Source organism: Lacerta agilis, chromosome 6 (genome assembly GCF_009819535.1).
Source record: "Lacerta agilis isolate rLacAgi1 chromosome 6, rLacAgi1.pri, whole genome shotgun sequence".
Taxonomy (NCBI): Eukaryota; Metazoa; Chordata; class Lepidosauria; order Squamata; family Lacertidae; genus Lacerta; species Lacerta agilis.
The window spans coordinates 21238147-21264492 of record NC_046317.1 but is presented as its reverse complement, the minus strand read 5'-3'; positions in this window follow the sequence as shown (position 1 = coordinate 21264492).

The following is a 26346-nucleotide window of genomic DNA, read 5'->3' as shown; positions in this document are numbered from 1 at the left end:
ATGAATGGGAGCCTTGGTTGGCTTCACCAGTCTGCCTACACCATGCAGACGTCCCCACCGCCTCGCCCCTCTCCATTTTAGTAACCAGCAACAACCTTGGCATTGGAAGCCAAGTAAGCAGAACATTCCTGCCCCAAGCTACCCCACCGTTACTGAGTCACTTACCTTGACAGAACATTTGTTCCCATGCCAAGCATGTGTATTGAGGTCATTGTTGTTGTTGTTGTTGTTGTTGTTGTTGTTGTTTTATTTATACACCACCCATCTGGCTGGGTTGCACCAGCCACTCTGGGCAACTTCCAACACATATAAAAACATAATATAACATCAAGCATTAAAAACCTCCCGAAACAGGGCTGCCTTCAGATGTCTTCTAAAATTTGCGTAGTTCTTTATCTCCTTGACATCTGATGGGAGGGCATTCCACAGGGAGAGCACCACTGCTGAGAAGGCCCTCTGCCTGGTTCCCTGTAACTTCTCTCAGTGAAGGAACTGCCAGAAGGCCCTTGGAGGTGGACCTCTTCAGAGACTCTCCTTCAGATAACCTCATCATCCGAGATAAGTTGGGAGGTAATTGTGGAGAGTGAGACTTCTCAGTGAAGCCTCTCCATTTGTGGAATGCCTTCCCCAGGGATCTTTGCCTGGTACCAACATTGCTGTCCTTTTAGAATCAAGTTCATACTGTACTTAAGAAAAATAATACCCCAGGGATTTAAATACAGTGTCTCTTAACATGATATAACATGCTGCATTTTATTTTGATTTTTTTTAAAACTGTGTTGTAGTTAGATAACCCTTCTACAGCTGTTTAAACGTTTAAGCACTTAAAAATAAAATACTAGATGAACACAGCTCCATTTTCCTCACACAACAGATCATGAATTGGTAACCTTCTGCTCAGCATAAAAGTCCTCGGACTACCCAACCATATCACAGCTGTTTCCTCCCCATCACCCTGCCATATTCCCAGAACAGGTGAGACATGAACACTCTGGGATACTGGAAATGGAGACAATCAAACAACATGGGCCTCCCCTTTTGGCTTACTATTCACCAACAAATTTGACCTTGCAGCTATGACAAGGAATTAACCTTTCTAAATGTAAGCATACTTCAGAACTTGTTGTTGTTGTTCAGTCGTTCAGTCGTGTCCGACTCTTCATGAGCCCATGGACTAGAGCACGCCAGGCATGCCTATCCTTCACTGCCTCTCGCAGTTTGGCCAAACTCATGTTAGTAGCTTCGAGAACACTGTCCAACCATCTCATCCTCTGTCGTCCCCTTCTCCTTGTGCCCTCCATCTTTCCCAACATCAGGGTCTTTTCTAGGGAGTCTTCTCTTCTCATGAGGTGGCCAAAGTACTGCAGCCTCAAATTCAGGATCTGTCCTTCTAGTGAGCACTCAGGGCTGATTTCTTTAAGAATGGATAGGTTTGATCTTCTTGCAGTTCATGGGACTCTCAAGAGTCTCCCCCAGCACCATAATTCAAAAGCATCAATTCTTTGGCGATCAGCCTTCTTTATGGTCCAGCTCTCACTTCCATACATTACTACTGAGAAAACCATAGCTTTAACTATACGGACCTTTGTCGGTAAGGTGATGTCTTTGCTTTTTAAGATGCTGTCTAGGTTTGTCATTGCTTTTCTCCCAAGAAGCAGGCGTCTTCTAATTTTGTGACTGCTGTCACCATCTGCAGTGATCATGGAACCCAAGAAAGTGAAATCTCTCACTGCCTCCATTTCTTCCCCTTCTATTTGCCAGGAGGTGATGGGACCAGGGGCCATGATCTTAGTTTTTTTGATGTTGAGCTTCAGACCATATTTTGCGCTCTCCTCTTTCACCCTCATTAAAAGGGTGAACTACAGTCTTCTAATTAGCTAAGGGAGAGACTGATTAAGGAAATGTATGTATGGTGGCACCATTTTTAAATCTCCCATCTCAGCAAATCTGACAAATAATCCACCAATGAAGATTAAAAGCCACAGTCTCTACTATGGATGGAGGAGAAATTTTATTTCATCTGCATTTGAAGATGTACCTACCTAATTCACCTTTTCAAATCAATAACGGAACTAAAGCACACCCATCCTTCAAAATTTGCCCTTCTGTGAATCAGTTCTCCAGTCAGGTAATGTGTAGAAAAGTGAACACACTAGGGTGATGTGTGCATATAAATGCATATTTTGGTGAAAATAACATACAAAAATGTATTCTATTAAAGCATCTTTTTCTGCAAAAAAATGTGTAATTGGATACAAAAAGGTCTACAAGCTTGTGGGTGTTCATGAGGACCTTTAAAAAAAATCACAAACTAATGTGGAAATATGGAGAACTGTACTTAAGATTGGAAAAATTAGAAATAGAGCAACACCAAAACAGGGGAGGGGGAATCATGTAACTCTAGGTCCCTTCCAATCCTCTTCTTCTTCTGCAAAAGAATGCCTTCACTTTGGACAGCCACTGTGGCTGGGGAAAAAGGGTTGTGGGTAGAAATGCACTTCTCTTTGTGATGGAGATGAAAGTGTTGCATTTTTCTGAATTTATATTTTGAAAACTTAAAATTGGTAAGATTGAGGAGTGGCAACAAAGCTAGAAACGACTTGCTCTCCCTTCACAGAGTGTGTGGAATAAATATCTAATGTTGGATTATGTAATGCCTTCTCCTCCATCCACTAAAATAATGTCAGCTAAGTCAAAGGAGACATAAGAATATAGCTTTAAAACTTGTACTGACAACAGATCTCTAAGCTGAGTCTTTGGTGGGGACAAAGAGTGAATCCTTGTAGAATTCCTTACATCATTTTTGCAGGTTTATTGACCCATCTGCCTCTTCTGTTAGACATGATGAGGCGAGCCATTAATAATCATTTCATTATTTTCTATAAACTTTCCTACACCAAACTGAAAATTTCCTTTAATTAGGCAGTGCCTTTACTTTCACAAAGTAACAGATTGCACTGTAAAACAAGCAATCAGAACATGGTTCTTTAAGTACATTAGAAAGGAAAAAGGCAGAAACCATTAACATGGGAAGGTAAGCTAAGAAGAGTTGGAAGATGGCTGAAGTCATCCATTCCTCCTTTGCTTCTATCTCTGTGAATAGATAGTTGTGGCCAGATGTTTAATACAAGAAATGTTAGCTCTGAGCTGCGATATATATTCAGGAAACTTTACTGGAGATACACCCACACAAGAGTAATATCTTGGATTCGATAATAAACAGAAAGCAGAAATAATCCAAGTTCCAAAAGTTGTTCTCTCTGATTTTGGAGCATAGTCCATGTTGGGCTGTGGTTGCATTTTGACACCATTTTCTCCCCCAAATGCATTTAAGCATGTGAAGAGTTGATATTTCAGATTTCAGTTTGGAGGGGAAGACAATTTGGATTATGGAAAAGTTGGAGGGGGTAGGGAGATTCCATGTCTCCATGGCTATCCTGGCACAAAATGCATCCAACATTTTTGTTGGCAATTGGGAATTATGTGTCTATTACAATCCTATTTCTGCTACCTTGAAGCTACACATCCCTGTTTCTCATCTTCCATCTTTTTGTCTGCTTGCCTTTTCTCCCTCCCGCTGCACTCCCTCTGGGTATCCCTCACAAAAGATTTTCCTTCCTTCTTTCTTTCTTTTTCTTTTTTTGCTAGACCTCTCTCTCTCTAAATTGCCTTAGCTTTACAGCTGCTGCATTGTCTGCTGCTGCAGTAAATCGACACTTCTGAAGGTAGCAGCCTTGGAGTGACTGACTAGGACCGTTGCTTTCAGAAGTGTCAATTTAGTGCAGCCTGGGATGATGTCGCAGCTGCAGAAGAAGAAGATAGGCTTTATTTTATGCTTAGAAAAACAATTGTAAAATGTCAGAGGGGAGGGGAGGCTGGGTGAAAAAGAGGGGAGCAAAAGAAGACACAGGAAATGAGAAAGAAAGGAAAGCAAGGGAGGTGAAAAGGAATGGCAAGGATACAGAAACAGTGTCAGAAAAAGAGATAAACTAGGTTATGAGTAGGATAAAAGGTCCATTAAAATTCTCGTATATAAAGAAGCCCAGCAGGCATTCAGTTCATGCTTATTACTTCTTCATGCCTGTTTTAAGGACCCCCAATCACAAAACCTAGATTGTGTGTTTGTGTACATATGAATCACATCCTTAGTTTACAGTAGCTTTTAATGATTTATATTGCATTTTGATTACCATCTTAGAATCATAGTACAGTTGGAAGGGATCCTGAGAGTCATCTAGTCCAACCCCTTGCAGTGCAGAAATCTCAACTAAAGCATCCAAGACAGCTGGCCATCCAACCTCTGCTTAAAAACTTCCAAGGAAGGAGAGTCCACCACCTTCCTAGGGTGTACATTCCACTGTCAAGTACCTCTTGCCATCAGAAAGTTCTTCCAGATGTTTAGGTGGAATCTCCTTTCTTTCAACTTGAATCAATTGGTTCGAGTCCTACCCTCTGGAACATGAGAAAACAAGCTTGCTCCATCTTCCATGTGACAAGCATTTGAAGATGGCTATCATATCTCCTCTCAGTCTACTCTTACCCAGGCTGAACATACCCAACTCCCTCAGCCACTCCTCTTAAGGCTTGGTTTCCAGACCCTTGGTCACCTTCCTCTGTAAATATCCTTCTTAAATCCTTCTTAAATTATGGCACCCAGAGCTGGAAACAGTTGTGGTCTGACCAAGGCAGAATAGAGTGGTCTTGGTTCTGTGGACTGCTCAGACAACCTATCTTATGAGGTGGCTACATAAATTTAGTTAATAAAGAAAGAAATGGCTGCTTCAATCAGGGCTACTTATCTAACAGGATTGTCATCCAGACAACGAGGTGGGGTGGGAAACATAGAATGAACAGGGATCATGCAAATTACTTTATGGTAAGCCAAATTCAGGGCCAAAAGGATCCTGCAATTTGTGTATATGCGAGCCAAGCCTATGGGTTTGTGACACTACAGTTGTCCTACATAGATTTTGAACTGGGTGTTTAAATATTTTGTTGGTAAAGGAGGATAAGACAAATCTGTGGAAGATAAGGCTATCAATGCTACTGTTGGAGTCAGCATTCTTCTGAATACCAGTTGCTGGGAATCACATGTGGAGAGAGGGGTCTTGTGCTCTTGCACTCCAGGGGCGGAGCAAGGGGTTAGGGGGGCCGTCCACCCCAGGTACCGCCCTGGGGGTGATACTCTGGGGGCGGGCTCCACCCCCACAGTCGCTGCCGACAGCACCAAAACTTTTAAAAGGCTGCAACGCGCGAACAGCAGCACAGCGTCTGTGCTGCTGTTCGCCCGCTGCAGCCTTGAAACTCAGTGTGCCGCGGTGCCGGTCAGGTGCCAGCCGCTCGCGCCCACCATCTTTGATGCACTGTGCATGTCCACACATGCGCAGTCCACCCAGGAGGCTGCGCACACGTCATGATGTCACGATGCATGCGTCGCAATGTCAATGTCAGGGCGCATGCGCTAGGGAGCGGTGCCCCGCCCCCAGGGGGGTGCCCTTGCGTATGCCGCCCTGGGCGGCAAAGCGGCTCCCTATGCGGCTGAGGCCCCCACAGGGATTTTGTTGGCCACTGTGAGAACAGGATGCTGACTGATCAAGCAATGCTCTAAGAGGTTTTTAGGAAAATGTTTGTAGCCTAACAAATGGCTAGTTTCTACCTGAAAATTGATCCTGGAGAATATTCAGTCCAGTTTAAAAAAAAAAAAAAACGTGCAATTTTAGGATGTTTACATGAATACCTAAAACCGAAAAACTTATCTGTATTGATCTCCGGATTACACTTTCAGTGTTTTGCATTTTAGGGGTCCAATAAAATTTATTTCCCCACTTGCTGCAAGAGATATGCAAGTAAATAATGTTAATTAATGCATACATTTATACCTGTGCTAAAAAGGGTATAATCTTCAGCTTTGTGGATATTTATTTTAAACACTCTGACATTTGTATTTGATTATAGCACATTCAAATCAGAGCTACTTCCTGTAATTATGTGTAGGACCAGAGTGTAAAAAAGTTTTAACCTTTTTACTCTCAACCCCTGTTCCTATTAACTGTCTGACCTGCTCTGAAAATGAAAAATGAAAATTTCAAAAATTGGGAAAAGGTGCTAAAATATATCTATAATTTTCTGACAAATAGGCAAAATTATGGGGTGTAGCTTCCCAGCCTTTTCTCTCTTTCTCAATAGGCATAATAGAGAGCAATTCAGAGAGCAGTGGATAAGGTGGTTATTTTAGCATAAGTGCTTGGTCAAGTTAAGTTCATTCCCTCAATGTGCTGGTCCAGAATAGTAGTCACGAATAACACCACAACTTGCTATTCATATGGGGGGGGGAGCAAACACTGTTAGCAGCTTTGCTTTCTAGATCCACAGAAGATAGAGGAGCAACAGCATTAAACTACTAGAGCAGTGAAATTGACTTAACTGGACTTCCTGGTCTTGTCAACTTCCCTACTAATGGATACTTGGAAGAAAATGTTTACAAATGTGCTGCAATAGGAAATAACACACTGATCAGAAATGAGGGATTTATTTGGGGGCAGAATTTGTTTCTGTGTGTTCCATGTGACTGCAGCATAATTTGACATTGAGTTTGCTCCACTATGGGTGGAATTCAGTGTCCTGCTATTACAAATGTTCCTTCTGCACAAGCATTTCAGCCTCCTTCTCCCCCTACATGCTGTTCTAGGGGTGCTCCCAACCATCCAAGCTAATTTTGAGGGGGTCGGGGGGCACAGGGGAAAGCCCGGTTGCACAAGTGGAAGTCCTTACACAGGGCTTCTGTTGACGGGGTTCCTTAGGTGGATCCCATCCTATACTTCTTTTTTGGTGGGTATGTTTCTCCTGTTCTTGTTTTGTTCTCTTGCATTTTTGTCCATTGGCAAGTTTGTCTTGCGCACAATACATATATGGGGCGGGTGTGAGAGACAGAAGGCAGTAATGGCCCCAGCAAATTGGGGAGGCACCTCAGTGTGCATGCAGAAGGACCAACGCTGAATGATCAGGTGGCAGATATGGCGGACCTCTGTCTGAGACCTTGGAGATAGCCGTTGCCAATCTGAAAACACAATACTGAGCTAGATGGAGAAAGAGTAGCTCTTCTGACCTAAGGTAGTCTTCTGTAGTAACCTATGCTTGCTCCTGCTGCTGGGCCACTGTTCAGCATGAGGCCATGGTGATACCAGAGGCAGTCTCTGGGACGCAGCAGCTACAAGGGTAAGTGAAGGCCTGCATTTGCCATTGATGGCTGTGGTTAAGGATGTAAGGTCCCCCACTGCTTGCATTTGTCTTCTTAAAAATTAAATTCCATTTCATTGATCCATGAGAGAATGAGGAAGCTTTCAATAAAGAGGTCCAGAAAGTCCAATGAAGAAACAAATATCATGCCCCTGATCATGTTTTAAGATGCGCTTTCCTGTGGCACATTTATGTTCCCATAAAGCATGACTGGAATGAGCACCTTAAGTATTCTAAACAAAATAGAAAATTCTTTCCAGTAGCACCTTAGAGACCAACTGAGTTTGTTCTTCGTATGAGCTTTCGTGTGCATGCACACTTCTTCAGATACCATGCACACGAAAGCTCATACCAAGAACAAACTCAGTTGGTCTCTAAGGTGCTACTGGAAAGAATTTTCTATTTTGTTTCGACTATGGCAGACCAACACGGCTACCCACCTGTAACTTTAAGTATTCTACTTATTCAAGAGGCATAGTAAGCGCTAACAGCTGCAGCTTGGTCCCCCATCATCCACCTTCCCTTTTCCAGATGATGACTAACCTTACATGTGAATGGTCAAAAGACACCAGGAATAATTCACGTCCACTAAGACTGAAATCCTAACTATCCTTATTTGGAAGAAAGTCTTATTGAAACTGAAGGGAGATGAAATGCACACTGTAATGCAAAGTCAGCAAAGCAGAGACATTTCTCCCTTCAAACAATGATAAATACCTCCTATATCTGCTAAATAACACGGTTATTATCCTAATACAAACCCTGGCATAAAACAACTTTTCAGTATGTCCATCACTTGCCAAAGTAAAAAGTATTTATTATATATATTTAAAGTATTCCAGGCAGTATTCTTACTGATTTTGGGATCTTATGTTTTGTAATTCTTATGTCATAGATTTTCAGGGAGTTTATATGTATGCAAGGGGTATGTAGTGTGTACAAATGGTGGCATTTGTCGTTCCATCAGATAAATGGGATCATAATCTAAAATGGATTGTCCTATTAATTTTATGTCTGAAGCAATTAAAGAATTTATTCAAGAATGGAACAGTTTATTATGTTATTTAAAAAGGAGGTGCAACCTAAGCACGGTTTGCGCGTTGGAATAACTCTTGTATAATCTGAGAAGAAATAGTAATAAAATAATTTATGAGGTTACATGATTTATGACTAGAGGTACAACAAGGGGTATCAGCGTTATATGCTCTTTTCTTAACCTTTTTTATATATATACTGAATCAATGGAGAGTTGGACTAGGGACAACTACCCACATATAATCTAGTTCCTTTTTCCTGTGATGAATGGAACGACCAAAATAAACTGGATATAATTTTGACATTAGTGTTAGTACTATATTTTTCCTTTTTTGCAATGGGTTATCAATAGAAAATAAGTATATATGTAAAAAAAAAGTATATGAATGATGTATAATTGCTTTTTGTTTGTTTGTCTTTTCGCTTGTTTGTTTACTTGTTTATTTGTTGTTGTTATTGCTTAAAAAATGAATAAAAAGAATTTTTTAAAAAAAGAATTTCAATTCTCCATAGACAAATTATGAGACTAAAGAAATGTACAGGTACAGCTGAATCCCAAAGCCTTTGTTTCTGTTAATGTCAAAATGTACCTCTTGCCTTCTGTGATCTTTAGCACTTGCTACAAACACAGTAGCTTCCACATTTATACCATATTTTTCTTAGCCTATGGAAAACTGAAGTTCTTCGTTCATTTCAGGCATAAATTTAATACCATTGAACTCAGCCTCATTTGCCAATACTGCCATTTAATCCTATTGGATATTGTGGCCTACATAATTTGGCAATAAAGTCACGTCGATGCTCCTGACGTTACATACACTTGTTGTTAATGTCAAAATGTGCCTTTCCAGTTTCAGTGACTTTTAGCACTCTCTGCCTACAGAGTTAGATATTTTTCACTGCTGTCCCTTATCCTTATTCTCCTTCGCCCTCGTTAGTCCCATTTGGCACCACTGCTTTTTAATTTCATTGGGTATTATGGCTCACATGACAACACAGACACTGAAACAAAATAATGTGTTTTACCACAGCCAATCAGATTAAACATCTGGGTGGCCACAAGAAGCCAAGAAAGGGGACGAATCAAAATGGTGTTGGAAGCAGCAATGATGAAGTAAAATGGACGCTTCAAAACAATGTGACTATTCAGTGAGGTGGGGAGGGTGAGGTATTTTATGGCAGGCATAGGCAAACTCGGCCCTCCAGATGTTTTGGGACTACAATTCCCATCATCCCTGACCACTGGTCCTGTTAGATAGGGATCGTGGGAATTGTAGTCCCAAAACATCTGGAGGGCCGAGTTTGCCTATGCCTGTTTTACGGTAATTTGTAAGCAAATGTGTTGCTTTCAATGAGAGTATCAGATTAGCAGACATTGTGCTCAGCCAGATTACAAAAGGACATTTTAAAGAACGGTCCCCTTCCATGGCACACTAGTCAAAGAAATGTATCTGAAAATTAACTTTTAATCTAATAGTGTTGACCTAATGATTACACACACACATACACTGCTTGCTCACACTGAAGGCAATAGCAAATTCTCAAGATTTGTAACTAGAATTATACAAAGGGCAAGCATCTCAAGCCGTTTTACTTCTGAGATGACTTATACTACTGTTCTTTCACCGCCTTCAGATTGCAAAATAGGAAACAGGCAATCCAGACACTGGATGAAGGAAAATCAATAGGCATGTAAAGTGAACCAAGATTGTCTGTGCGGGGGGGGGGGGGTTGGGGGGGAGGGAACCATCATATTTGAAAGCTTATTCAGGTGCGCCGTTCTCTTCATAGGAAATTTCAGCTCCACTGCCCTGGAATTCCAACTGGAGTAGCCATTTTCTTAGGCACTGTGGGAAACTGGATCCTGACAACCGAGTTTGAAATGACTGTTCTTTAGTGACATCCCATCTTGTCCTCAGACGATCTAACACAGTTCCTACATCATCATCATTATTATTATTATTATTATTATTATTATTATTATTACTACTACACCCATATACGGCATCAATTATGTTGCTGATGCTCATTATCAGTCCAGCTTACTAAGTGGGCTTTGATGGGGGAAGGGTTTTGAAGGGATTAGTAGATGAAGGACACAGTTTAGATGTTCCAGGTGTGCTCTATTGCCATACCATGAAGCTAGAGTGGAGCAGATGTTCCTGTGCATTGGCTTTCTTTATTTTAAAAATTGAAGGTATGTCACACTATATAGTGCTTTTAAGTGCCAGCAGCCTAGCTTATACAGAACTCCAAGCATGTGAAATTCCACATACCTTGTTGTTTTAACATACCATGTTGGATTTTAACCAGATCTGAGATTCTTTTAAGTGGAAGTGGGGGGTATTTAAAGCTGGGGACTACAGTAGGCAAATTATGCACTCTGCCACTTTCCTTGTGGCACACAGCTTCTAAAAACATTTGTTCATGATTAAGAGATTTTACTACATTGAAGAACATAAGAAGAATCTGGTGCATCTCCTGTATGTTCAGATCATACAGGAGATCATCACCATCATAAAAAAACTACTCACTATATCAACAACAACAATTCAATGGCTTAGACACTGAAAGACTATGCACAGTGATAAAGCAATTATATTGTCCATGTAAGTGGACAGCCCCCAAGGCAGCCCTGATGCCCTGATGTTAAACTGAAATGGAGGTAAGTAAGCTGCACACAACCACCCGTAGCAATCGTAAACATTCATTTGAAGGTGCTGGAAAACCTCGCCATTGTCTGTGCCAGAAAGGGCTGCATCGTGCTGTGAGTCCCTTGAATTGCCACTGCCATGAAGGTCAAATAACAGGCCTCTCATCTTTCAATCCTTCAAAGGATTTACACTGAGTAAATATACAAAGCAAAATTACATTTTTATCTACTTCAGCCAATGTTGCTTCTCGAATTGTTACTTTCATTTTCTGAACTATATGCCCAAAATCAGATTGTGTTTTTCACCCCTAGTATTCTCTTGGGAATACTTAAAAAAAACCCACAAACCACATGTTGCCATGTTTTATTTTTCTAATGACCTCAGCTCCATTGTTATTTTCTTCAGCCTTCCGTAAACTAGTGCTCTCCAGATGGTGCTACACTACAATTCCCATCACCCCTGACCATTAGCTATGCTGGCTGGTGCTGATGGGAGGTCAAGTTCAACAACATCTGGAAGTCACCAGGTTTGGGAAGTTCACCTTATACAATTCTCTATAAAAGTCTACAAGCACAAAGGGAAAGGGTTTGTGCTAAGCCCCAAATTTCACCTGCATCCACAAGAATCTAGTCTAGTCTATATAGTCCTTATGAGCATGATTATTCCCTAAAACAGCAGTAGTGAGGAGTGAACTGCCACTTGCCACCCCAAATCACTTCACGGTGCATCCGGTTTTTAGTAACTTTCTGGGAGAATTCTCAGACAAAATTCAGATATTTCAAAACAAAACTCAGGGAAGATTCAGGAAGATCAAACAGGTGCTAGCCACCGCCCACCATGCCAAGTCAACTGGTCCTTCCAAAGAGGGGGAGATTGGTGGCAGAGCTAGCTCACTGGATATGGAAGACTCAATAGGCATCTCCTTAACTATATAGTGGAATTAGTTAAATAAGAAAGATAGTGATAGAAAGGAGCAAGATACTAATAATTACCTCTCTTGAGGAAGGAAGACAATAACTAAGCATGAATTGTTTGGTGGCCAGTACAGTTTGGTGCCTGATAATGAGACACTTGTTTCTTCTTATCAAACACATACAGAAAAAAATAGTTTCCATGATGAAGGGGTAGCCAAGAGGTCTCCCTTGATCTAAGTCCAGTTATGAGAAAGAAATTCTTTGACAGGAATTAGCTCGAACACAAAAGGTGATGCTGTTGAGGACACGGCTGGATATAAAGGACTTTAAATGACAAAGGACACAAGTCTGAGCTGTCAGCAAATGTCACACTGCAATTTCCCCACTGCAGAGTGACAGGATGATCACGAGGGGTCCATGACCAATCAGAACTCATAGTCAGATGCCTGAGATGTCCCTCATGGGAAGAGGTGGAGATATTTCCCAGGAAATGTAAATTTATGCCCAATCCAATTACTAGTGGAAGATGCTGGCTGGAGGATGCTTTATTTTCCTAGAATTAGTAACTGTAGGAGAGCATCTATTTGCATTAAATATGGGAAGGTACCAGAGACTTAATTAGGCCTTTGCACTTATGTTACCCAGAAGCTCATTATGCATATCTGCTGTTGTGGGAAATTGTCTGTGCAGTAACTAACTGCTATGGAGAGAATATTTAGAGGGAACAACTAGGACTTTTCTTGATGGGGTGAGAGGATGTTTAGTTTGAACTATTGTAGCTCTCTCTGTTTCCTTTGCAAATCCTTTGTAGCTCTCTCTGTTTCCTTTGCCATCCTCACTGCTTATAGCAAAGCCAAACTGAACACATAATTCCATGCCGTGAGCAGAGATTGAACTAAATAGAGCTTCTCAGTACAGTAATATTACTCTACCACTTTGTGGTATAACATAGCTGACTAAGCTTTTGCACATGCACATATGAGAGTAATCCAGAAAGCAAGTGAGTAATGGATAGTTCAAATGGTTCCAGGTCCTTGCATTTTTTCTGGAGAAGATGCCCTGTCCAAAAAAATAGATACTGCAAACAACTGGTGTAAACATACTGGTTGAAATTCAACAGGGACGTGGGTGGTGCTGTAGTCCCAACCACTGAGCCTCTTGGGCTTGCCGATCAGAAGGTGGGTGGTTTGAATCCCCGCGATGGAGTGAGCTCCTGTTGCTCTGTCCCAGATTCTGCCAACCTAGCAGTTCAAAAGCATACCAGTGCAAGTAGATAAATAGGTACCACTGTGGAAAGAAGGTAAATGGCATTTCTGTGTGCTCTGGTTTCTGTTATGGTGTTCTTTTGTGCCAGAAGCGGTTTAGTCATGCCACATCACCTTTGGACAAATGCCAGCTCCCTCGGCCTGAAAGCAAGATGAGTGCCGCAACCCTACAATTGCATTTGACTGGACTGAACTGTCCAGGGGTCCTTTACCTTTTTTTTTTTTTACCCTGAAATTCAACACTGCAAGCCACCAATCATTTTGTCTGTACACGCTTACCAGACAGAATGATACCCTCTTCCCCATGTGCTGGGTTTTTTTGGGGGGAGATAAGTCAATTTTGGGTGTGTAGGGTCCACACATGGGAAGGAGAGGGGGACAAGGAGCATTGTGCAAGAAAATTCCTTACACAGGGCTTCCCCTGACAGGGCTGGTTAACGAAATCCACTCCATGTAAATTGGCTTGAAATCTTTCAAAAATCCACCATGGCCACTGCCTGAATTGAACTAGCTGTCTCCTTATCAAAATACCTGAACTGCAGCCAGTTCTAGAATGGGGGGTGGTGGTGGACCCTGAGCAAGGCATTCTCCGTGGGCCCTCAGTTGGCAGGAAGCAACCCAGATTACTCTCATACCTTCTTAGATCCCCTGCACAAAATAAAGATGGTAGCACTTTCATGCTAGAGTTCCCTTGGCATCTTTCAGGCAACTTTCCACACTCTGGCTCTCTTGCGGACAAGGCAACTCCCCACCCCCCTGCCGGTAAAATCAATGAGGTAAGCCAAGGTTCAGGCTGGCACAATGTGCAACACCAAGGGCTCCAAAGGGAACCTTTAGTATTTATTGCATCAACCATAAGCAGTGTAGTGCATTTCTTTCATGTGTATTTGCCCTAATATACTCTGAGCGCTTGAACATTTCCTGAAAACAAAAAAAAGGAAAGGGTCATAAATAATGTAGAGCCAAATTGCAAGCAAATAGTCACTGACAAGTTTGCTACTATAAAATGTCCTCCAAAGGGCAACTCGCAGCAATCAAAATTCTTGGAATGCTGCTGAAGGTTTTGACACAAGAGATTGCGTGGATCCAAAACAAGCTGTTATAGCCCCTACTGCCAACAGGAAGCTCACCAAAAATCCACTCTTGTAAATAAAGACAGAAATAATAATAATAATAATAATAATAATAATAATAATAATAATAATAATAATATATGCCGTCCATCTGACTGGGTTGCAGCAACAAATTATAAAACCACAGTAAAAATCAAACATTAAAAACTTCCCTATACTGTTATCTGATCTCCGTAAATAAATCCCATCTTCATCAAGCTTTACTAATTGACTCCTCTATAATCCACTACAGATAAAGAGTCAAGGAAAAATGAGTATGTCTAATAAGGAGTGAAAGTTGATGAAGCAACAAGGATCCTGGCTATAAAAAGGGAAATCTCGTAATGACAAGAGTAGCCTAGCCTTTGGATGCAGTAGTAATTTTGTCTGGAAGGACAAAATAGCAGCTGTTCCCAAATTAGGGGTAGGTTTTTGATTCATTCATTTCAGCAACGATAGAACAATTGGAAGCTGCCTCAGATGGAATCAGACCGCTGCTCTTGCTTCCTCAGTATTGCTGCATTGAGAGACAGCAGCTCCCCAGGATTTCAGCCAATAAGGGTCTTGATCCTGGCAATGGTACCACAAAAACAGGAAAGTAGCAACTGCCAGTCTGTGCAACAATGGTTATCTAGATCCTCGACACAAGCTGGAAGACTTCTCAGTGTAATAGTATCACTGTGTCATCAACATGCACTGCCCTTTAGGCATCAGGTGAAAATGTTTCTCTATAACCAGTCCTTTGGCTGGTTAAACAATTTATGGCCTTTAAGATGTGCTCATGGGAGAGGGGCTATTGGTTTGTTTCTGTTTTTTGCTTGGTATTTTGTGTTTTCATTTTGTATTTCCTATGTTGTAAACTGCAATGTGATCTTCAGATGAAGGGTGGCATACAAATTGAATGAATGTAGTAGTAATAATAATAATAATAATAATAATAATAATAATAATAATACAGAGTGGCACAGGAAACTGGTATCTCTGTCCTCCCCACCCCCTCTGTCTCTTCCAGTTGAAAAGTCACTGCCTCTGCCAGAAATGGCACCCCAAACCAAAATGGCTACCCTTTCTGGCCACCATTGAATGGAGTTGGATTGGGGGTGGCTGTTTCAGAACATTTACAAGAGCCTGCTGGATCCGACCAATGGCCCATCTAATCCAGCATCCTGTCCTCTCAGTGACCAACCAGGTGCCTATGAGATGCAAGCAATAAAGACCTGTTCACAACAGCACTTCTCCGCTCCTTGCTGTTTCCAGCAACTGGCATTCAGGAGCGTACCTCCCCAATTATGGAGGCATAAAATACATATTATGGTTAGTAATCACTAATGGCCTTCTCCTCTATGAATTTGTCTAAATGTCTTTTAAAGCCATCCAAGATGGCAGCCACAATTGCCTCTTGGGGGAGCAAATGTCATAATTCAGTGAAGTACTTTCTCTTTTGTCTGCCTTGATTCTGCCAATATCGGATGTCCACAAATCCTAGTTCCACTTTCTCTATGCCATGCATGATTTTATACACCTCTCTTGTGTCTCCAACATCTTGTTTTCACCAATCAAGATGTCTTGGGTAAGGCTACAAGCAGGCACTGTGCGTAAGAGCATGGTCCCCGCTTGGATTCCCAGCAACCAATAATCAGAGGCCTGCTATCTCTGACAGTATCAGTAGTAGCTGTTAATAGCCTTCAGCTTGGACCTAACATTGGTCATGGTTTTTGGAGGCTTCAGCCATTGATCTTCTCCTATGCCTCAATTCCTTCGTGCGTTTTCAGTAAGGGTAAACAGTGCTTCCCTGTCTCAGGGATAGAGGGGAGAAACAATCATTACTCACCACAAAGCACTCAGGTCCTGTGAAAAAAAGAGGCCATACAGGAAAGGGGAGGGGGGAGGGAAGATAAACTGGGAGCAAATGGAAACACATTATAAAAGGTAATTTTATTTTCCTGCCTATCGTTCCATGTTCTCCCTTGGTAAAGGAGACAGAAATGTTATGCATGGCTTGTGTTTTGTTTCATTCCAAATTTCCCGAGACTAAAGGAAAGGTTCTCTCCTCTAATATGGAATGAGATGCCCTAACAGGCATACATCCAATTATAATAATAAGGCCATTCATTTCAATGGGGCTTTGCATGTAAAAGAGAAACACGAACCCTGGGGAGAATGTTTCCTGAGCATTGCCAGGATATGGCGGCTTTCATTTGCACATCATGGCAGCACTGCATGCTAACAAGCCACAGGTGTACATTCTGGAAGCCAGTGAAAAGGGGAGTTGTGAGACGAATGCAAATGGATCTCCATATACAATGTAAATTAATCTCAAGACTTATTTGTATATTTTTTCCTACTGCTCAGCTTCCTTGATACTCCTGACCCGATGCCTTTTATGAATACGTGTTCTACGAAAACCAAACAAAAGTCAGTGCTTTGAAACTTCGTAATATATAGAACCAGTTAGGACATGGCATAAAGGAATCAGCTCATCGATTCATCTACCCAAATAGAGCCTATTCTGACTGGCAGGTGCTTCCCGAAGCCTCAGGCAAGATCCCCCCCCCCCCGGCCTTGCTACCTTGTAAGATAATTTAACTGCATTTTGGATGTCTACTCTGAATTTTAATTGCTTCATGATGTTATTATAAACCACTTGGAGGGCTCTGCAACCAAAAAGCAGTCAATAAATAAGCAAACAAACAAGAGAGGTGCCATGGGATTAATAAAACTGAGGTCATGTGTTTTACAGAGCACAGTTGTTCCTTTTATATCAAGAGAGTTAAGCGGGAGGAAGCTGATGACTTCGGCAAACTTGCTGAGAAAATGGTCATCAGGCATTTCTGAAACCATGAACAGGGCCTTTCTGCCCAGTCCTTGTTCCCATGTCACTAGAGTTGTTTACATTCTAAGTACCTTGACAAGATGGTGCACATTTTAATCTCAAGCCTGACCAGCACCAGCACCTAGCAACTTTAGATAGCTAGCACAGAAATCAACCCTGCAGCTCCCTGCTCCTTACATTTATTTTTGTTTGCTCTGATGCTCTAAGACATCAGAGCATCTTTCCCAAGGGTGGGAGACCTGCGGCCCTCCAGATGTTTCTGGCCTATATCTCCTCTCAGCCCCTGTTAGCATGGCCGGTTATCAGGGAAGCTGGGAGTTGGATAATAATAATAATAATAATAATAATAATAATAATAATAATAATAATAATAATAATAATAATTCTATTATTTATACCTCACCCATTTGGCTAGGTTGCCCCAACATACAAAAACGTACCCCTCCATGGATCACTGCCTTGTCGTGGCGAAGGGGCTTGAATTACTCAGGGAAGCTATGAGCTATGCCGTGCAGGGCCACCCAAGATGGACAGGTCATAGTGGAGAGTTTGGACCAAACGTGATCCACCTGGAGGAGGAACTGGCAACCCACTCCAGTATCCCTGCCAAGAAAACTCCATGGACAAAGACAACAGGCATATAAAAGATATGACGCTGGAAGATGAGCCCCTCAGGTCGGAAGGCGTCCAACATGCTACTGGGGAAGAGCGGAGGACAAGTACAAGTAGACCCAAAGCTGATGAAGCGGCTGGGCCAAAGCCGAAAGGACACTCAGTTGCGGATATGCCTGGAAGCGAAAGGAAAGTCCAATGCTGTAAAGAAAAGTATTGCATAGGAACCTGGAATGTAAGAACCATGAACCTTGGTAAGCTGGATGTGGTCAAAAATGAGATGGCAAGAATAAACATTGACATCCTAGGCATCAGTGAACTAAAATGGACGGGAATGGGCGAATTCAGTTCAGATGACTATCATATCTACTACTGCGGGCAGGAATCCCGTAAAAGAAATGGAGTGGCCCTCATAGTCAACAAAAGAGTGGCGAAAGCTGTACTGGGATGCAATTTCAAAAATGATAGATTGATCTCGATACGAATCCAAGGCAGTCCTTTTAACATCACAGTAATCCAAGTTTATGCACCAACTTCCAGTGCTGAAGAAACTGAAATTGACCAATTCTATGAAGACTTACAACACCTTATAGAAATGACACCAAAGAAGGATGTTCTTCTCATTATAGGGGATTGGAATGCTAAAGTAGGGAGTCAAGAGATAAAAGGAACAACTGGCAAGTTTGGCCTTGGAGTTCAAAATGAAGCAGGGCAAAGGCTAATAGAGTTCTGTCAGGAGAACAAGCTGGTCATCACAAACACTCTTTTCCAACAACACAAGAGACGACTCTACACATGGACATCACCAGATGGGCGACATCGAAATCAGATTGATTATATTCTCTGCAGCCAAAGATGGAGAAGCTCTATACACTCAGCAAAAACAAGACCTGGAGCTGACTGTGGCTCTGATCATCAGCTTCTTATAGCAAAATTCCAGCTTAAACTGAAGAAAGTAGGAAAAACCACTGGGCCAGTAAGATACAATCTAAATAAAATTCCTTATGAATACACAGTTGAAGTGAAAAACAGGTTTAAGGACTTAGATTTGGTGGATAGAGTGCCTGAAGAACTGTGGATGGAGGCTCGTAACATTATACAGGAGGCAGCAACGAAAACCATCCCAATGAAAAAGAAATGCAAGAAAGCAAAGTGGCTGTCCAATGAGGCCTTAAAAATAGCGGGGGAGAAAAGGCAAGCAAAATGCGAGGGAGATAGTGAAAGATACAGGAAATTGAATGCAGATTTCCAAAGAATAGCAAGGAGAGACAAGAGGGCCTTTCTAAACGAGCAATGCAAAGAAATAGAGGAAAATAACAGAATGGGAAAAACCAGAGATCTGTTCAAGAAAATTGGAGATATGAAAGGAACATTTCGTACAAAGATTACCACAATTAAGGACAAAAGTGGAAAGGACCTAACAGAAGCAGAAGACATCAAGAAGAGGTGGCAAGAATACACAGAGGAACTATACCAGAAAGATATAGAGGTCTCATGCACCCTAGGTAGTGTGGTTGCTGACCTTGAGCCAGACATCCTGGAGAGTGAAGTCAAATGGGCCTTAGAAAGCCTTACTAACAACAAGGCCAGTGGAAGTGATGATATTCCAGCTGAACTATTTAAAATCCTAAAAGATGATGCTGTTAAGGTGCTACACTCAATATGCCAACAAGTTTGGAAAACTCAGCAGTGGCCAGAGGATTGGAGAAGATCAGTTTACATCCCAATCCCAAAGAAGGGCAGTGCCAAAGAATGCTCCAACTACCGCACAATTGCACTCATTTCACACGCTAGCAAGGTTATGCTTAAAATTCTACAAGGCCGTCTTAAGCAGTACGTGGACCGAGAACTCCCAGAAGTGCAAGCTGGATTTCGAAGGGGCAGAGGAACCAGAGACCAAATTGCAAACATGCGCTGGATTATGGAGAAAGCTAGAGAGTTCCAGAAAAACATCTACTTCTGCTTCATTGACTACGCAAAAGCATTTGACTGTGTCGACCACAGCAAACTATGGCAAGTTCTTAAAGAAATGGGAGTGCCGGATCACCTCATTTGCCTCCTGAGAAATCTCTATGTGGGACAAGAAGCTACAGTTAGAACTGGATATGGAACAACTGATTGGTTCAAAATTGGGAAAGGAGTACGACAAGGCTGTATATTGTCTCCCTGCTTATTTAACTTATATGCAGAATTCATCATGCGAAAGGCTGGGCTGGATGAATCCCAAACCGGAATTAAGATTGCCGGAAAAAATATCAACAACCTCAGATATGCTGATGATACAACCTTGATGGCAGAAAGTGAGGAGGAATTGAAGAACCTTTTAATGAGGGTGAAAGAGGAAAGCGCAAAATATGGTCTGAAGCTCAACATCAAAAAAACTAAGATCATGGCCACTGGTCCCATCACCTCCTGGCAAATAGAAGGGGAAGAAATGGAGGCAGTGAGAGATTTTACTTTCTTGGGTTCCATGATCACTGCAGATGGTGACAGCAGTCACGAAATTCGAAGACGCCTGCTTCTTGGGAGAAAAGCAATGACAAACCTAGACAGCATCTTAAAAAGCAAAGACATCACCTTGCCAACAAAGGTCCGTATAGTTAAAGCTATGGTTTTCCCAGTAGTAATGTACGGAAGTGAGAGCTGGACCATCAAGAAGGCTGATCGCCGAAGAATTGATGCTTTTGAATTATGGTGCTGGAGGAGACTCTTGAGAGTCCCATGGACTGCAAGAAGATCAAACCTATCCATTCTCAAGGAAATCGGCCCTGAGTGCTCACTAGAAGGACAGATCCTGAAGTTGAGGCTCCAGTACTTTGGCCACCTCATGAGAAGAGAAGACTCCCTGGAAAAGACCCTGATGTTGGGAAAGATGGAGGGCACAAGGAGAAGGGGACGACAAAGGATGAGATGGTTGGACAGTATTCTCGAAGCTACTAACATGAGTTTGGCCAAACTGCGGGAGGCAGTGAATGATAGGCGTGCCTGGCGTGCTCTGGTCCATGGGGTCACGAAGAGTCGGACACGACTGAACGACTGAACAACAACAACAACAAAAACGTAATATGACATCAAATATTAAAAACTTCCCAATACAGGGCTGCCTTCAGATGTCTTCTAAAAGTTGTGTAGTTCTTTATCTCCTTGACATTTGATGGGAGGTGTACCACAGGGACGGCGCCTCTGCAGAGAAGGCCTTCTGCCTGGTTCCCTGTAACTTCACTTCTCACAGTGAGGGAACCTCCAGAAGGCCCTCGGAGGTGGACCTCAGTGTCCGGGCTGAATGATGGGGTGAAGACGCTCCTTCAGGTATACAGGACCAAGGCCATTTAGGACTTTCAAGGTCAGCACCAACACTTTTAATTGTGCTCAGAAACGTACTGAGAGCCAGCGTAGATCCTTTAGGACCAGTCTTATATGGTCCCAGTGCCCACCAACGGTCACTAGTCTAGCTGCCGCATTCTGGATTAGTTGTAGTTTCCAAGTCACCTTCAAAGGTAGCCCCACGTAGAGCTCATTGCAGTAGTCCAAATGAGAGATTTAGCCACCATTTAGTTGTTCCATGATGCCTCTGACATAGTGCCACTCCAGGGCATAGTGGGAAGTTAAAATGGCTGGAACAACCAACAGGCCAGTGCTGCTCAGAGCACTGCCATCTGCCACTGCTGTTGCTCACTCTTTCCAACCACTACCTAACACCAGTAATCTCACCAGCAAAAAAAGGAGTTGCAGCAGAAGGAACTCAGTCCAGGGCCACCTCAAACTTGGAAACGGCCCTGATCACAAGATGAAGTTCATGCTAGGAGTGCTATAAACAATGCATTAGACTCTGGATATTTTAGGCATCTGAATATTACTACCAGAACGCATCTGGTCAATAAAGCTAAGAATTGAAAATATAACTTGAGTAAATCTTTGGTGTCAATTAATTTGGTTATAAAGCTCTTTGGGACAGAGACAGGGGCATGCAGATGGTTCTGCTGGATAGTTCCAAACAAGTTAATTCCAAAATGGGCTTGTTTCCGTAATACAAAAGAGGCAGCAAAGACATTTGTTAGGGCAATTGTAGCTGCATAAAACAAAACACCTCAGTCTGAATGTTTCCTGCTTTTCAAATGCAAGAAACAAAGAGGTATGGGGAGGATATGGATAAAGACAAATGAAAAATACATAGTGGAGGTATACTGATGATATAAAAGGAATGTGGATTAATCAAAAACCAGCACAGGGTGTAAAAGTAAACAAGAAAGATGAACTCAGGCAAACAGCAGGAAATAGAATCCTTTATTATTGTTTGTGCTCAGAACGAGAATATCACTTTCATTCAGTAGCTGCTATGATCATATAGATAACACATGTATGCATAGGTTTCTTATTATGGATAAATGTGTGTGTCTGTGTGTGTGTGTGTGTGTGTGTGTGAGAGAGAGAGAGAGAGAGAGACTCTGCTTAATGTCGACTCTGCCTTGAAGGTGTACCCTGTAACTTGAAAACTCTTGTGCCTAATTCTGTTGTGCTGGGAGAGCATTTATTACTTAGTACAGAAAAAACGCTTTGCAAGTTTAGATCTACCTACAAAAGAGTGAAAGAGGATTTTGTATTCTTCTTTGCCGCTTCTTTTCTTAAAAAAAGATTAGCTTGTTTTTATGGTAAAGCAAGGAGCCAACAAAGAAGAAAAGCACAAAAACATTTCCAGTTCAATTAAGGAATAAAATATCAACCTACACTCTTATTTTCCAGCTAGCATTCAGTTCAGTTCCAGAAATTTTGGGCAAAAGAGATGTTCAGAGTTACCTGGTATATTTATTGCAATGGACCAGTCTCTCTCCCCCCCCCACCCCCAGTACCCTCTAGATCTTTTTCACTACAATTCCCAATAACCCCCTAGCTAGCAAGACCATGCTGGCTGGGGCCAATGGGAATTGTAATCCAAAACATCTGGAAGTCACAAGGCTGGAAAGACTGTGCTAAACTATAAATCCAGACCATTATTTGCAACTATTGTCTACTTTTTGCTATCCTTTTAACAAGATTTGTTTGACCACTTTAGCTGAACATCTATTATTCCGCATTTGGAGAACAGGCTCCAGGTACTTTGAGGGGAGACTCCCTGGCTGAAACCCTGCAGAATCTCTGGCAGTCAGTGTGTAGACAATACTGAACAATGTAGATTAAGTGGGATAACCAGCCTCATTTAACCAGCATGCTTAAGTCTAATTATTCTAGTTAATGCCATAGAACAAGCTGTTCTATCAGGCTTAGCTAGGTCTCACACATACCCTCACCTTGGGAGTAGGGTCATCAAGCCTATTGTTCCCCTTCAGTCTACCAGCAAAGCTCAACTTTTACTGCCTGTGTTTTCTGTGTTTTACTGCCTGTGTTTTCTGAATGCTGTATAGAAAAGCACATAAACCTGACCTCTGGAGAGTTTGTAAGTAAACCATTTCTTAACGTATGGTCTTTTTCTGTGCTAAAGTAAGAGGGAAGTTTTGTAAGGAGCTCAAAAGGACATGTTTTAAAAGTCTAACAGCCTGTATTCCACACTTTGCTGCATATTTTGTGATTTTGAATCTCTGTTAGAGTTCTTTCACCAAAGTGTACTTGCCCAGTACCCGATCTCTGTATAAGACAGTTTCCTATGCTCCTGTGTTCCTAATCAGAAGTTTTTTCAAAGCCCTGCTATCCAGTTATTAGCCCTATGAGCCTATTTGAGAAAAATCCAGTATCTGCTTTCCTACTGACCATGTGGGTTTCAATTTTTATTACACCATTTGAGATCAGTGCTTCATGGATCCCAAAATGTCAGCTAGAGGTAGGGTCGCTGTATAGAAGTGGACTCATCACAGTCCTTTTCAAAACTACAGTAAGGCACAGTCAATTCAAGCGCTCGAAGGAAGATGCTTCCTGTTATAACCTCAGGATAGAGGAAAAGTCAACCCTTTTTATTATTATTGTGCTGGTTGATCTCAGAGAGCTATATGCTACTGTCACATGTTGGCTTTCAATAGAACCACGAATATGTTACCTTGGATCCCATCTGCATAAATAAGCACCAAGCTATTATGATGTCCCATTCTCTTGTTCTGCTCCTCAAGGACATTTGTTCAAATGTGCTTTTCCTCCTACTCCTCCTACTCCCCAAAAGCACGGGCATTGTGTTGAAGGGTTAGGGCTGTGAATTAAACTCTAAGCACACAAATACCAGAGGATTAGCCTTCAGATGTCTGTTGGGAGGGAGAATCAGATGGGAAATAACACAGAAACACTGCTTGCTTTCAGAACACAAACAACCACTTCTCTCCATTGCCAGAGAGCTTGAATTAACATGTGATTAGCCCAGGGTACCCAACTGCCACTAAAATTCACGTTTCTCAAATTAGATGCTTGGAAAGGCACATTCAAAAACTTTATGCAATAGTTCTCACTATTGGCTTTTTCACTAAATCCTCGTGGTCCCTTCCAAATCTACCAATTCTACAAAAAACCACTCCAAAATATGCCATTTCCACACAACACACACACACCTGCCAAATTCAAATATCACTATTAGAATTTTATATTTGAATATTTAAATATCCACACTGAAAATAAACATTGGCAACCCTTTTCCAACAAATGTTTGGATTAGACTTGGAATAGGGTCATTTCCCTGTTCAGCCACCCAATCCATGCTGAAAAACAATCTGATTTACACTTATGATCATATCTTTACTAGGGCCAAACTACACATTACATGGGAGTTCTCTATAGTTTTCCTTTGACTAGACCCACAAGCGGCTCACCAGGTAGGGTGGAACTGCTATGCTAGCTTCCCAGCAGGTGGGATGCTTCTGGATGGGCAGAAGCAAGGTGGTGTGGAGGTTGGTGCAGTGTAAAAACATGGTGGAGCCAATTTGGTTTTCCTACCAGTGCATTGGCACTCTACTGACCTGCCCACCATCTCACCCCATCCCCTTTCCCTCTTAGTAAGCAACAGCAACTCACTTGCCAGGAAACTAGCAAAGTGCCTCTGTCCCACCTGGTGAGCCACTTCCTAGAAGATGACCTTTCAAGTTCCTTCTAACTCTATGCTTCTAGGTGCTACAGCAGGTATGGAGAACCTCTGGCCTTCCAGATGTTGCTTCAACTACAATTTCTATCAACTCTGGCCATTGGCCATGCTTGCTGGGGCTGACACATGCATACATAATACATACATAAGGGATGTGGGTGGCGCTGTGGTCTAAACCACTGAGCCTCTTGGGCTTCCCAATCAGAAGGTCAGCGGTTTGATTCCCCGCGGTGGAATGAGCCCCCGTTGTTCTGTCCCAGCTCCTGCCAACCTAGCAGTTTGAAAGCACGCAAGTGCAAGTAGATATATAGGTACCACTGCGGCGGGAAGGTAAACGGCATTTCCGTGCACTCTGGCACTCGTCACGGTGCCCCGTTGTGCCAGAAGCAGTTTAGTCATGGTGGCCACATGACCCAGAAAGCTGTCTGTGGACAAACACCAGCTCCCTCAGCCTGAAAACGAGATGAGCGCCAGAACCCCATAGGCGCCTTTGACTTAACCATCCAGGGGTCCTTTACCTTTACCTTTTTTTACATACATACATACATACATACATACATACACACATAATTTTATTTGTATGCCACCTTTCCACAGTTCAAACCATGCTCAAGGTGGCTTACAACATGAAAAAAATACATAACTACAACATAACAAAAGTGGTCAATAAATAAAACATTAAAAATACACAACGAAACTGAACAATTTCCACATAAATCACAAATTAAAAATTAAAAATACAAAAAACCACCACCACCACCACTACCACCAGCAGCAACAATAACAACAACAACCCAAGAGCCTGTTCAGCAGCCTCAGCTTTTGGAGCTGAAGTCAGTAAGGGTCCTGCCCTCCTAGGTTAGGCAGGGGGGGGGGAAGGCCTGCAAAGCAGGGCACGGGTTTTTCAAGACTCAGAGCCAAAATACAGCATGACAGTGACAGACTGATAGAAGTATAATTCAGCCACATCTGGAGGGCCAAAGCTTCCCCACACCTATGCTAGAGGCTGTAACCAGAAACAGAGGAAGGACAAATATTGACTGGTTGGTTGAGTTGTGTTTATATCCTAATCTTCATCACTTTCATTGTCCCAGTGTGGGTAACAGCAATCCAAAAAGCTATAACCAAAACTATATATAAAATTCACTATCAAACAGAATGTAAAACAGCAGGCAACAACAGCAACTATCAAGACCTTCCCTAATTAAATTATAGGAGCAATTACCAGAATCAGGAATGGCTGGCAGCTGGCAAGCCAGCCAGAGCTGGTAAAGGGCAAACCATGCTCCTTAAGCCACTTGGGTCTCCAAGTTGAGCATCTCTGTCTTGTCTGCCCTTTCTCCATTGCACTCTCCAGCAGCTGCCCTTCAGAGCACCTTCATACATGAAGGAACGGGAGTAGGTCAAATTGTCCTTCCCTGCTGACACAGATATGCCCTGCCTACTAGTGAGGATGGAGCATAGTAGGTTACACATGCAAACACATATACTAAATATCTAGCAGTGTGGAAAGTTCACTGCACTTCCACTTAACGCCTTACAGCAGAAGAGTGCTGGGAGCTCCCCACCTGGGAACGCCCACTGCAGGAATATAAGAACATACAAAGAGTCCTGCTGGATCAGACCAAAAGGCC